Consider the following 10,601-nt stretch of genomic DNA (forward strand, 5'->3'; position numbering starts at 1 on the left):
GATGTAACCAGTGTTTGTCTTTCAGAATGGTCTAAATAACAAATCTTTGAGTTGTACATTCTTCAGATTTGTCAAATGGGGGTTGGGGATTTAGCTCAGTGGTCAAGCGCTTGCCTAGCAAGCGCAAGGCCCTGGGTTCGGTCCCCAGCTCTGGAAAAAAAAAAAAGGAAAAAAAAAAGATTTGTCAAATAGGGCACAGGGCCTTCCACAGGGCACCTTGCAGGTGGTATGGGGGTATGTGGCAGCCATCTGCAGCTCAGATACTAAGGAGTCTGGCCAGCCTGGAGCTTGGTGTAGCCATGTATGCTCTGACCTCCAAGCAGTCGCCACCTGAGGCCAAGACCCCAGGAGCATGGAAAGATAACTCCGCCCTGAGAGGTTTCTTGGGCTTCTTGGCAAAGGGACCCAGGGTCTTCTCTTTGCTGAGCCTTCAAGGATAACTGATGCTCTGGTCTTGGCTATTTCATGAGTTCAAGCTGCAGTCTTGTAGAGAGTGTTTATCCTGTATTTCCTCTCTGAGCTTAATTGCTGGAAGACAAATAGAAGTGAGGAAGAAAAAGAAAGGAGGAGGCAGAGAGCAGTCTAGGAAGAGGGTGCATAGAAGCCAGAGCATTCCGGTTGTCTGCGCACTCCACTCTTCATCGAGACTGTAGAGCGAGTCTTGTTTCAAATACTTGTTCTTATTACCGTAGTTCACTTTTCTGTCTCAGTGCGGATCCTTCTAGGGGCGGATCTGGGATTCGGAATTCTTCTGGGAAAATGAAACCGGTTTATCTGGGAAGTGCAAGGACAGTTACCAGGAAAGCGGGAAACTGGTCAAGGAAGGGACAGCACTCATTGAAATTCATACTCCCAGCCCTGTGACTGGAGGAAAACTTCTGGTGGGCAAATGGAAGGGCCCCCAGAAGGCTCCAGGTCACGTGCTTGTACACAGCTCCTTGGTTACTAATTGAGCGCTGCTCCTGGAGGCCTCTGGACTCATGAAGATGCCTCAGGAACACACGCAGGCAAGGGACCCTGGAGGAGAGGGAGTGTGGCTGACAGTGTCTGATGCATGATGAATCCTCAGAATTACTTGAGTCCCCTAAAGCCTTCCAACAGAGCTCCTGGAGCGTGTTTCTTTTTTAAAATCTTTTTCTGTAGCAAGGAAGCAGCGTCAGGAGCTTCAGTGATCCCTACCCTCTTCCGATCTAGCATCTCAGAAGGTGATAGAATGGTTTTGGCAGCAGCTTGCCAGCCCCCTGGAAGCTTCTAAGCTCTCCTGTTGGCTTTTACAGTTTCTCTGTGCCTCCCTTCTTCACCTATGGTAAGTCATGAGACTGCCTCTAGCTGTATCTTTCTTCCTCTGTCACCTGACTCCAGCCTGCTGGAGGTGAGGAGCAGGGAGATAATGAGGCTTGTGGGAATCATGGGCAAGAGACAGCCTAGATGATCCCAAACACGGGATCATCTGGTTTGGAAGCCATTTCTGACTTCTGAAACTTGAACTGTGTTGTCATTGATGGGGCCAAGTGTAGGGTCTCCCTTTTGATGTGATCAGAGAGCAGCTGCTACCTTCTCTCCTTCTGCCTCCCCTTCCTGCTCCTCCTCCTCCTCTTTGAGACAAGGTCTCACTATAAAGCCCAGCTACCTACCGTCTAACTCTTTACCCTTCTGCCCCAGCCTTGCTTACCTGGGTGTGCCAGCTTACCTGGGTGTTCTTGCCTTGTTGGCAGGCTCCGCCACCACTTGTAGTCACTGCAAAGACACTTAAGGAGTCAGAAACTCCAAAAAGAGGGAGACTGGATTTGTTCAAGGTGCAGATAAGTAATGAAGCTCATGCTGTTTTCTGTACGGTTTCGGAGAACCCAAACAATGAACGCCAGAGGCGTGCTCGGGGTGTTTATGGGCTTCTGGGAAATGGCCTCACCAGTGCTCTGAAAGATCTGTTCCTGAGAGGGGCTCAGGCATTCACTGTGCTGCAAATCCCTTCTCAGGATGGTGGACCAGAATTGGCAGTCTTTTTGAGAGTCACCAGGTACTCTGGCTAAGCACCCAGACCCCAGCTGCCTTCTGTGGGATTCCTGGTCCTGCCTCTCAGTAGGAAGTGAGAGCCTGCCTGAGGACCAGCCCAGAAGAGCATCTGAATTGGAGCCTGAGGCAGCCATCAGAATGGAACGAAGGCCAAGGTTGAGCTGACTGACCCTGGCTGACAACTTCTGTGTCCAGCAGAAAGCAAAGGGCACTCCTTCTTCCCATGGGCTTGTCAGCTTGAAATCTTGCTGATAGCCCAAGGGAGCCCTGGCCTAGGCAAGACTGATCTGATGTGAGCGTCATTGGCCAGGCCCAGGCCTTGTGGGTTGCTGGAGAGCAGGAGTGGAGAACTGAGGAGGAGGGCACAAGGAGATGAGAGTTTGGAAGGGCAGACTTGGAGACAGACTCTGTTACCAGGAGCCGCTTTGATTTCTCTTCGTCAAAGGGAATTTACTTTGGAATTCATGAGATCTAGTAGGGTGTGAGATTTGAACATTGTTCAAGGTGATGTGGGTGGGGTTTTATTTTGAGGGGTGTCAAATGGCAAAGACTCCACCCCCCCAGCCCTGATCCTTGCTTATACCCTTTTGTCCACCTTCATGCTACCCTCTCTCCAAACCTCAAACCACATCCGATGAGTAAATTGTCTTAAGACTCAGAGGGCTTCCGCCAGGTGAAGCCAGTTGGCCGTGTGGCTTGCCAGTCCCTCCACTCGGCCCCGCCTACACTGCAAGCTTTCTCGCTGTCTCTCCTACTCCGCTTTCCTGGAGCACTTAGCGAGCTGAGGCTCTGGAACGCCAATCTTCCTCTCACGTGCAAAGTGCCCACTGCCCAACATCTTGTCTACAGTCCCCCACCTTCCCTGGGGCCCTTCCCTCGTACCTGGAAGAACACTTGCTTTGGGGTCTCAGAAGCAGATATGCACGGTGACTAAGGAGGGATTGTGAGAGGCTGGGGAGGAGAATGGAGTCTGAAACGTACCGTGCATTGATTCGTACCTGCCCGGTGTTGGATAGGGCAATGGCAGGGCAAAACCCTCTGCATGGGAGTTAATGTGCATCCAAACTCATCTTAAATAGAGGCTCTTTAAAAGCGTATGTATTTATTTATGTAACGCATGTATTATACATACCATATGTGCAGAGGTGAGAACACAACCGGTAGGAGTCAGCTCTCCCCTTTCACCTGAGGATAGATCTTACGTCATCAGGCTGGGTGGCAAGAGCATCCATGCATGGGACCATCCCGTCATCCACGTAATCTAACTCTTAAGTATAAACATAGCTCATGGAACTGTGGCCTACTCTGAGCCATACCAAGTCCGCCTCTCATTTCTGTCAGAGAGAAATGCCCTACCCTTCCGACCATTCCTTCCCAACAAGTGGGACTGAATACGCCCGAGTCAGGAAACATGATAAACCTAAATGATTCCACATGCATGTTGAAGCGCTTGGAAATTCTAGCAAAAAGGTTATTTTTAAAAAATTAGGAGGATGAGGCTACAGATAGCATCGGAGGCAGGGCCATGTTAGGAAGGAAAGCTTATATATCAAAAGAACACAATAGCAGCTGAAATTAAGTTAAATGGGAAACAGAGACCAGCATGGCCCATGACATTTGCCGCCACAGGCTTTCCTCCAAGGTCACTCTGAGAGCATGATGATTATGACTTTAAAAAGTCAGGAGTTGTGATTGGAACCGGAACATTAACAACAGTCCCCTGGGGCACACTGGCACTTCTCCCTCACACCATTTTTCCCATGGTTGGTCATTTTCCGACGTACCTCTGCTGGAGGAAGTGACCTATCTGAGTCTTCCACTGAATGGACACACTCGGGCTGGTGATGTCGCTCTGTGGTACCGCACTTGCCTGGCAAGTGCAAAGTCCCAGGTTCAGGGACTTGAGGAAAACCACAACACAGAACAGAGCAAACCACAACAGGCTTGCAGCCTTGCACTTCCTGTTGTACACATGGGTACCGTGTGAAGGCTTCATCTTTCCCCCTCCTCTGGAGGTGTGGGCTGACGGCTTTGAGTCCGGGTCCCAGTCCTTTTGGATACTTTACAATTCTTACGTTGTTTTGGAAAAACATGTTTAAATAACTGAAAAAAAAATCTTAGGAACCAGACTGCGTGTTAGCAGCAGTGGATGCTAAGATAAACATGGGTGCTGTTGAGTTTTCAGTCATTACGTGGGAACATTCCAACACTGGGTTCAGTTCTGCGTCTCTTTCTATGGCTTGGTCACATGGTTTTGATATCCTTTCCCTGAAGAGATCCTGTCTAGCTTCATGTCTCCTTGGCTCTCAGTGACCTTGGGTGACCTGTGTCTAGACTGACCAATTGAGCATGACTGTGATGAGGAAGTGACACACAAGTGTGCCCGCATAAGTTGTATCCCCTCATTTGTGTGTGTGTGTGTGTGTGTGTATGTGTGTGTGTGTGTGTGTAGGTGTTCATGTGTGTATATTTGTGTAGGCAGTATATGTGTAGAGTAGGGGTATATTTATAGGTGTGTTGTTTGGGTAAGGGTATATGTGGAGGGGTGTGTGTGTGTGTGTTTGTGTGTAGAAGTGTGTTTGTGTAGGGGTGTGTGAAGGTCTGTGTGTGTTGTGTAGAGGTATATGTATAGGTGTGTGTATATGTAGGTGTGTTTCTGTTTCGTGTAGGGATATCTGTGCAGCAGGTGTGTGTGTGTGTGTGTGTGTGTGTGTGTATGTGTGTGTGTGTGTGTTCAGGTAGGGATATGAATGTAGGGGTGTGTCTAGGTGTACCATGGCACAGATATGGAGGTCTGAGAGAGCTCTACTCTCTTCCTTCATCATGTGGATCCCAAGGCCTGGACCACACTCAGAACATCAGACTTGGCAGCAAATACCTTTATCCTCTGAGCACCTCGAGGCTCCTACTTTGTTAAGACAGGATTTCCTTGACCTGAGCCTCACCAAGTAGGCCAGGCTGTTCCCACTGAGCTTACTTGTCTCTGTTTCCCCAACAGAAACTGGGATTACTAGTATACACTGCCACACCTTGGGCTTTTTCTTAAAGGGATGGGTTCTAGGAATGGAACTCATGCCTGAATGCTTGCCAGAAAAGCATTTTATCAACTGAGCCACGTCCCTAGCCTTACTCATATTTTGTGCCTTTGCTATCCCTGGCAGGTGGGGAGGGGGTGGGTTAGTATGCTTGAGGATGGGAGACAGGCAAATCCCTCTTTCCTCATCAGCCCAGTGGCTATCCTAACTCAGCTCAGGATCCCCAGATACAACAGCAGGGCCATTCGTCTGACTTCCCTGGAACATTGGCAATGAGTTCTCGTCCCATTCTGGGCTGTGGTGTGGCTGCCATACCCAGTACCTTTGTCTCTAAAGGAGTTGTAGAACCCAAAGATACAATATAAAAATAAGCGGCAGGACCATGGTGGTGGAGCAGAAGCAATGGCTTAGTCGTCAAGAGTTCGTGCTGCTCTTGGAGACCTGGGTTTGATTCTTAGTTCTCACTTTGTATGGTTAACCATTGCCTGTGCTGCCAGTGCCAGGGGATCTGACACCCTTTTATGGCCTCCATGAGTACTGTCATGTTTATGGTGTGGGTACACACACACACACACACACACACACACACACACACACAAATAATAAAAGTAAAATAAAATTAAGAAATGGCCTTGAAAAGGAGTCTACCAGCTTTCTCGAATACTGGGCAGCAGGATGAGGGCTTACATGGGTACATTCATTTTCAGTAAGAGGACTAAATTATTTCTCTAGTTTCCAAGGTCTGGTGTTTTGGGTGAATACAGTTTGCTGTTTGATGAATGAAGAGTTTCCAAAGAAGATAAACAAATGGCTTTGTGACGTAAGCATGAAGCCTTAGTCATGGTTAGGTTCTGGCAGAGTGTTGGGGCAGAGTATGACACGAATGTTCCCAGCAGCCGCCAGGGACTGATGAAAGCAGCTGTGGCTTCAGAGTCTAGCTCAAAAACATATTTCTTTCTCTCCTTGATTTTGAAGGTCCTGGAAGAATTCTTGTAGGTTCCCCCACGTTCTGGACCTCTGTACGCACGCCGAATAACCTATTTGTGTGCAAAGAATTAGCTGCGGTTGGCAGATGTTCGGGAGGGTTGGGTGGTTGTTTGGTTTGGTTTATACTTGTGTTGTGATGTGAGTTGCTTTTCCGTCGAAGTAGTGTGTGTTGAGGGGCGAGGTAGGGAACGTAGAGATAGGAAACAAGACAAGTCACACTTGAAACACGAGTCGAACTGTCTTGGTGGGTTTGTCACCACCCTCTGCCATACCTTAGGTCGAGCCCAGTATTGTTAGTGTCCTATTATGTGTGTGTCACTGAGTTGTTTTTAATTAATGCTACATGCATTTCTTTGTGTCTTTATAGATGATAGATAACATTTTTATTGGATATTTTATTTATTTTCATTTTGAATGTTATCCCCTTTCCTGTCTTTTTGATTTTTTTTTTTTTTTGAGACAGGGTCAGACTGGGTAGCCCCGGCTGGTTCGGGGTCATTGTAGAGCAGAGGCTAAGCTTAAATTGACAGCATTCCTCCTACCCCACCTCCCAAGTGCTGTGATTATGCGTGCGTACCACCAAGCCCGGTGTCACATCCTTTTCAATGAGTATCCTAGCCTGTGGAGGTGTCTAGGGCTGAGCATGTAAAGGGCTTCCCGTCTTCTGCTGTCTGTGCTAGTAAGGTTGCATTAGGAACTAGGACCCTATTGCTCTGTCTTGGTGGTCTTATTTATAATTACTTCCTGAGGACAGGTTCCTGGAAGCCATATGGTTATGCCAAAGGTCACGAATCTCTTTAAAAATGGTGACACTTGGGGTTGGGGATTTAGCTCAGTGGTAGAGCGCTTGCCTAGCAAGAGCAAGGCCCTGGCAAGGCCCTGGGTTCGGTCCCCAGCTCTGAAAAAAAAAAATGGTGACACTTTGGGAGATGGCCTATGAAAAGCAGGTCCACTTGCATCATCTTGTCCTTGTTGGCATTTATACTGTTAAGCCTATGGCCTTCATTCCTAAGAAGGGAAGAAGGGGGGTTGGGGATTTAGCTCAGTGGTAGAGCACTTGCCTAGCAAGCGCAGGGCCCTGGGTTCGGTCCCCAGCTCCGGAAAAAAAAGAACCAAAAAAAAAAAAAAAAAAAAAAAAAAAAAAAAAAAAAAAAGAAGGGAAGAAGGTTACTAGGGTCTCTTTGTAGCCATTGTAGAAAAAAGTTATTGCTGATTGGACAGAAGCCAGGATTGCCTTGTGTAGCTATTTAATTATATAATATATCTATATCCATATCTTTGTTATTGGGGTATATGTACATGCATTCTACAGCATGGTGTGTTGTTCAGAAGACAACTTTGTGAAATCAGTTTCCCCTTCCACCTGGTGGGTTCCTGAGGTCAAATTCAGGTCACCCAGCTTGCAGGGCAAGCCCCATTACCCACGAGACATCTCTCCCACGCTTAGGCAGCTGTTTGATCATTGCTGAATTGTGTGATTTTTTTTCCTATGCCGATTAACAAATCACAATTTCTGCTTTCATCGTTTAGTCATCTCCCCCCTCCCCAGCCACTCTAAGAAGAAAGCAATTTGTCCCACTGATTTTTTTTATGTGCTACACAAATGCACTTTGCCCGAGTGGGTCTCTGAGAGGTTTGTTGTCCCCGGACACTGTGGAGTCACTGATCATTATTGATGGTCCTTGGGCTGAGTCATTTGCCTCAGGGTCTGGATCATGGCTCCCCATCTCAGCGTGGGCAAGACTGACATTCCTGATAGTAACTAGCATGGGTGTTCTGGAGGTCACCATCTTTCAGTCAGACTGTGAGAAGCACTTATGTCTGTTTTCTGGCTTCTAGGCACTTGGGCTATCTGCTGGACACCATCTCTAAAAAGCACAATCAACACTCTTAAAGTCCCACAATTTTGTGGAGATTAGAGCCCGTCGAACTATCTTTTTTTTTCCCCCTAAAAAAGACTCTAAGAAGGGAGTGTTGTAGAAAATATTTAATCCCAAACTGCTTTGTTTGTTTGTTTTTACCTCACCTTTAGCCATTGAGTTCCCGGATAAAACACACACACACAGCCTTTTTATTTACAGTAAGCCTTGATCAGCACAACAGCTGGACAGATGTCTATCCTCTGTGCTAGTATGTCAATTTTCTAGCCAATAACCCCATTATATAATTTGCCATGTTTCGTCTGGGCTGCTCTTAACCCCAATTAGCCAACCCACATGGCCGTTATTTTATGACTCACCTAACCATGGCGGCTTACTTCTCTAACCACCTTCTTCTTCCCCTCACAATTCTTCTCTGACCCCAAGTTTTTGCCCAGCTATTGGCGGTCAGCATCTTTATTCACCAATCAGAAGTAACTTGGGGGCAATGTCACATAGCATCACTTGGGTTTACGTGCAGACTCTCTCATCTCTGGGGCAACCAGGCCTTGGGAGCCTGCACTTAGCATTACAATACCTAGCAACAGACCAAACCTCAACAAGGGTGGAAACTCTCTCGGGAAGATGGGTATCAAACAAATGTGAACTAAGCTGAGCTAAGCACTTGTTACTGCTACTTTACAAACTGCCTCAGTATGGGCGTGGTAGTGTCTATCTTCAATCCCTGTACCTGGAAGGCTGACCTGGGGGATAAAGAGTATGAATCCTAGCCAGGCAGTGGGGGAACATACCTTTAATCTCAGCACTTGGAAGGCAGAAACAGGCGGATCTCTGTGAGTTTCAGGTCAGCTGGGCCTACAAAGAGAATTCCAGGACAGCCAGGGCTAGGCAGAGAAACCCTGTTTTGAAAAAACAATAAACGTATGTATGTATGTATGTATTGTGTGTATGTATGCATGCATGTATGTATGTGTGTATGCATTTTGTATGTATGTGTGTATGTATGTATTGTGTGTATGTATGCATGCATGTATGTATGTGTGTATGCATTTTGTATGTATGTATGTATTGTGTGTATGTATGCATGTATGTGTATGTATGTATTTTGTATGTATGTATTGTATGTGAATGTATGTGTATGTATATATGTATTTTGTATGCATGCATGCATGTATTGTGTGTATGTATGTATTTTGTATGTATTTTGCATGCATGTATGTACTATGCATGTAGTATGTATGTATGTATGTATGTATGTATGTATGTATATATGAATCCAGTTTGGATTCATACACAGTGAGACCTTGTCTCAAAATAATAGCAATAAAACTGCTTCATTTTTATTGTAATAAAACAATTGCTCCGAAAATTATCTTAAGGACCAAAGAATTCCATTCTGTGGATGACTGGACCTCCAAACAAGCTAACTTGGCAAGGGCTGGCTCTTAAGGTCTTGCTACACAGTGCACGGTTCAAAGAGCAGAATTTTAACATGTCTTGGAATGCTCTGAGACATGTGCTTCAGAATCGTAGGAGACTGCGAACGGTTCTCACTGATGCTCCCGCCCAGTTCCCAAAGGTTCTGACTCACAGTGCTTGGGTGTAGGTGGGAATGCTTGACTTGTTTAGAAGTTCTCTAATGGTTCAGAACTGATGTAAAGTTCCCAAAACTTCCTTAAATAAGACTGAACTGCTAACACTCTTTCTAAGTCTGAGGCCCTTGATTCAGTATTATTTAACTAAGTTTTATCGTGTACTGTGTTTAACACACAAACCTGTCTGGAGACGTAGCTGTGTGGAAAAGAGCCTGCTGATCATGTGTGAGCTTCTAGGTTTAATTAATCCCACAGCACTGTAAAAACCCAATGGAAGGCATGTACTTGCCTCATTCTGGGGAGGCAATCATCCTCTCAGCCACTCAAGAAAAACCACGTGTCTCAGGATAAGAAAGAAAGCAAAAGTCAGCTAAGCAACTGGGCTGCACCGTAGCGCAGTGTGGACCACAATGCATTGCGTACCGCAGCGCAGTGTGGACCACAATGCATTGCGCACCGCAGCGCAGTGTGGACCACAATGCATTGTGTGCGACAGTGTGGATTGTCTCCCTCTTCATGATACTTAACTCCCTGAGTGGGTTGCCCAATGGTACCTTGGGAATGTTCTGCTACTATGGTCTACTCTCAAGTCACTAGGATAGCCAGGCCTACCCTGATCCCAAACCCAGGCTTCAGGCTACTGTAGATACAGCTTTTGAGGCTGATTTCTGTACTGGCCGAGTCATTTCCTTAAGGAACAAAAAGACAACCACCTGGGTGAAAAAAATGTTCCACAAATGCTGTCTGATCTGAAATCCCAGATGCTGCTGAATCTGACATCTGGTTTTCCACAGAGCCTAGTCCGTTCCCGGGACAACAAGATGCAAACACTGGCTTTTAACTCCTTGGTTTTGTAGCTTTGAGACCAAGTCTTGCTGTGTAACCCAGGCTGGCCTTGAACCTGCAATTCTGCCTCAACTGTCCAAGTGCTGGGGTTAGAGGTGTGCAGGACCCCACTGCTTTTCCATATATCAGTGTGTTTTCAGGGGAGAATGCTGCTGTTTTAAATTGCCTCTTGTCCTGGCAGCTAGAGGTGATGCTCAGCAAAAGTTCATCACTTCCTGGTTGGCAGCAGCCGGCTGAAAAGCAGA

The sequence above is a fragment of the Rattus norvegicus genome, chromosome 2 (assembly GCF_036323735.1).
Source record: "Rattus norvegicus strain BN/NHsdMcwi chromosome 2, GRCr8, whole genome shotgun sequence".
In the NCBI taxonomy this organism is placed as follows: domain Eukaryota; kingdom Metazoa; phylum Chordata; class Mammalia; order Rodentia; family Muridae; genus Rattus; species Rattus norvegicus.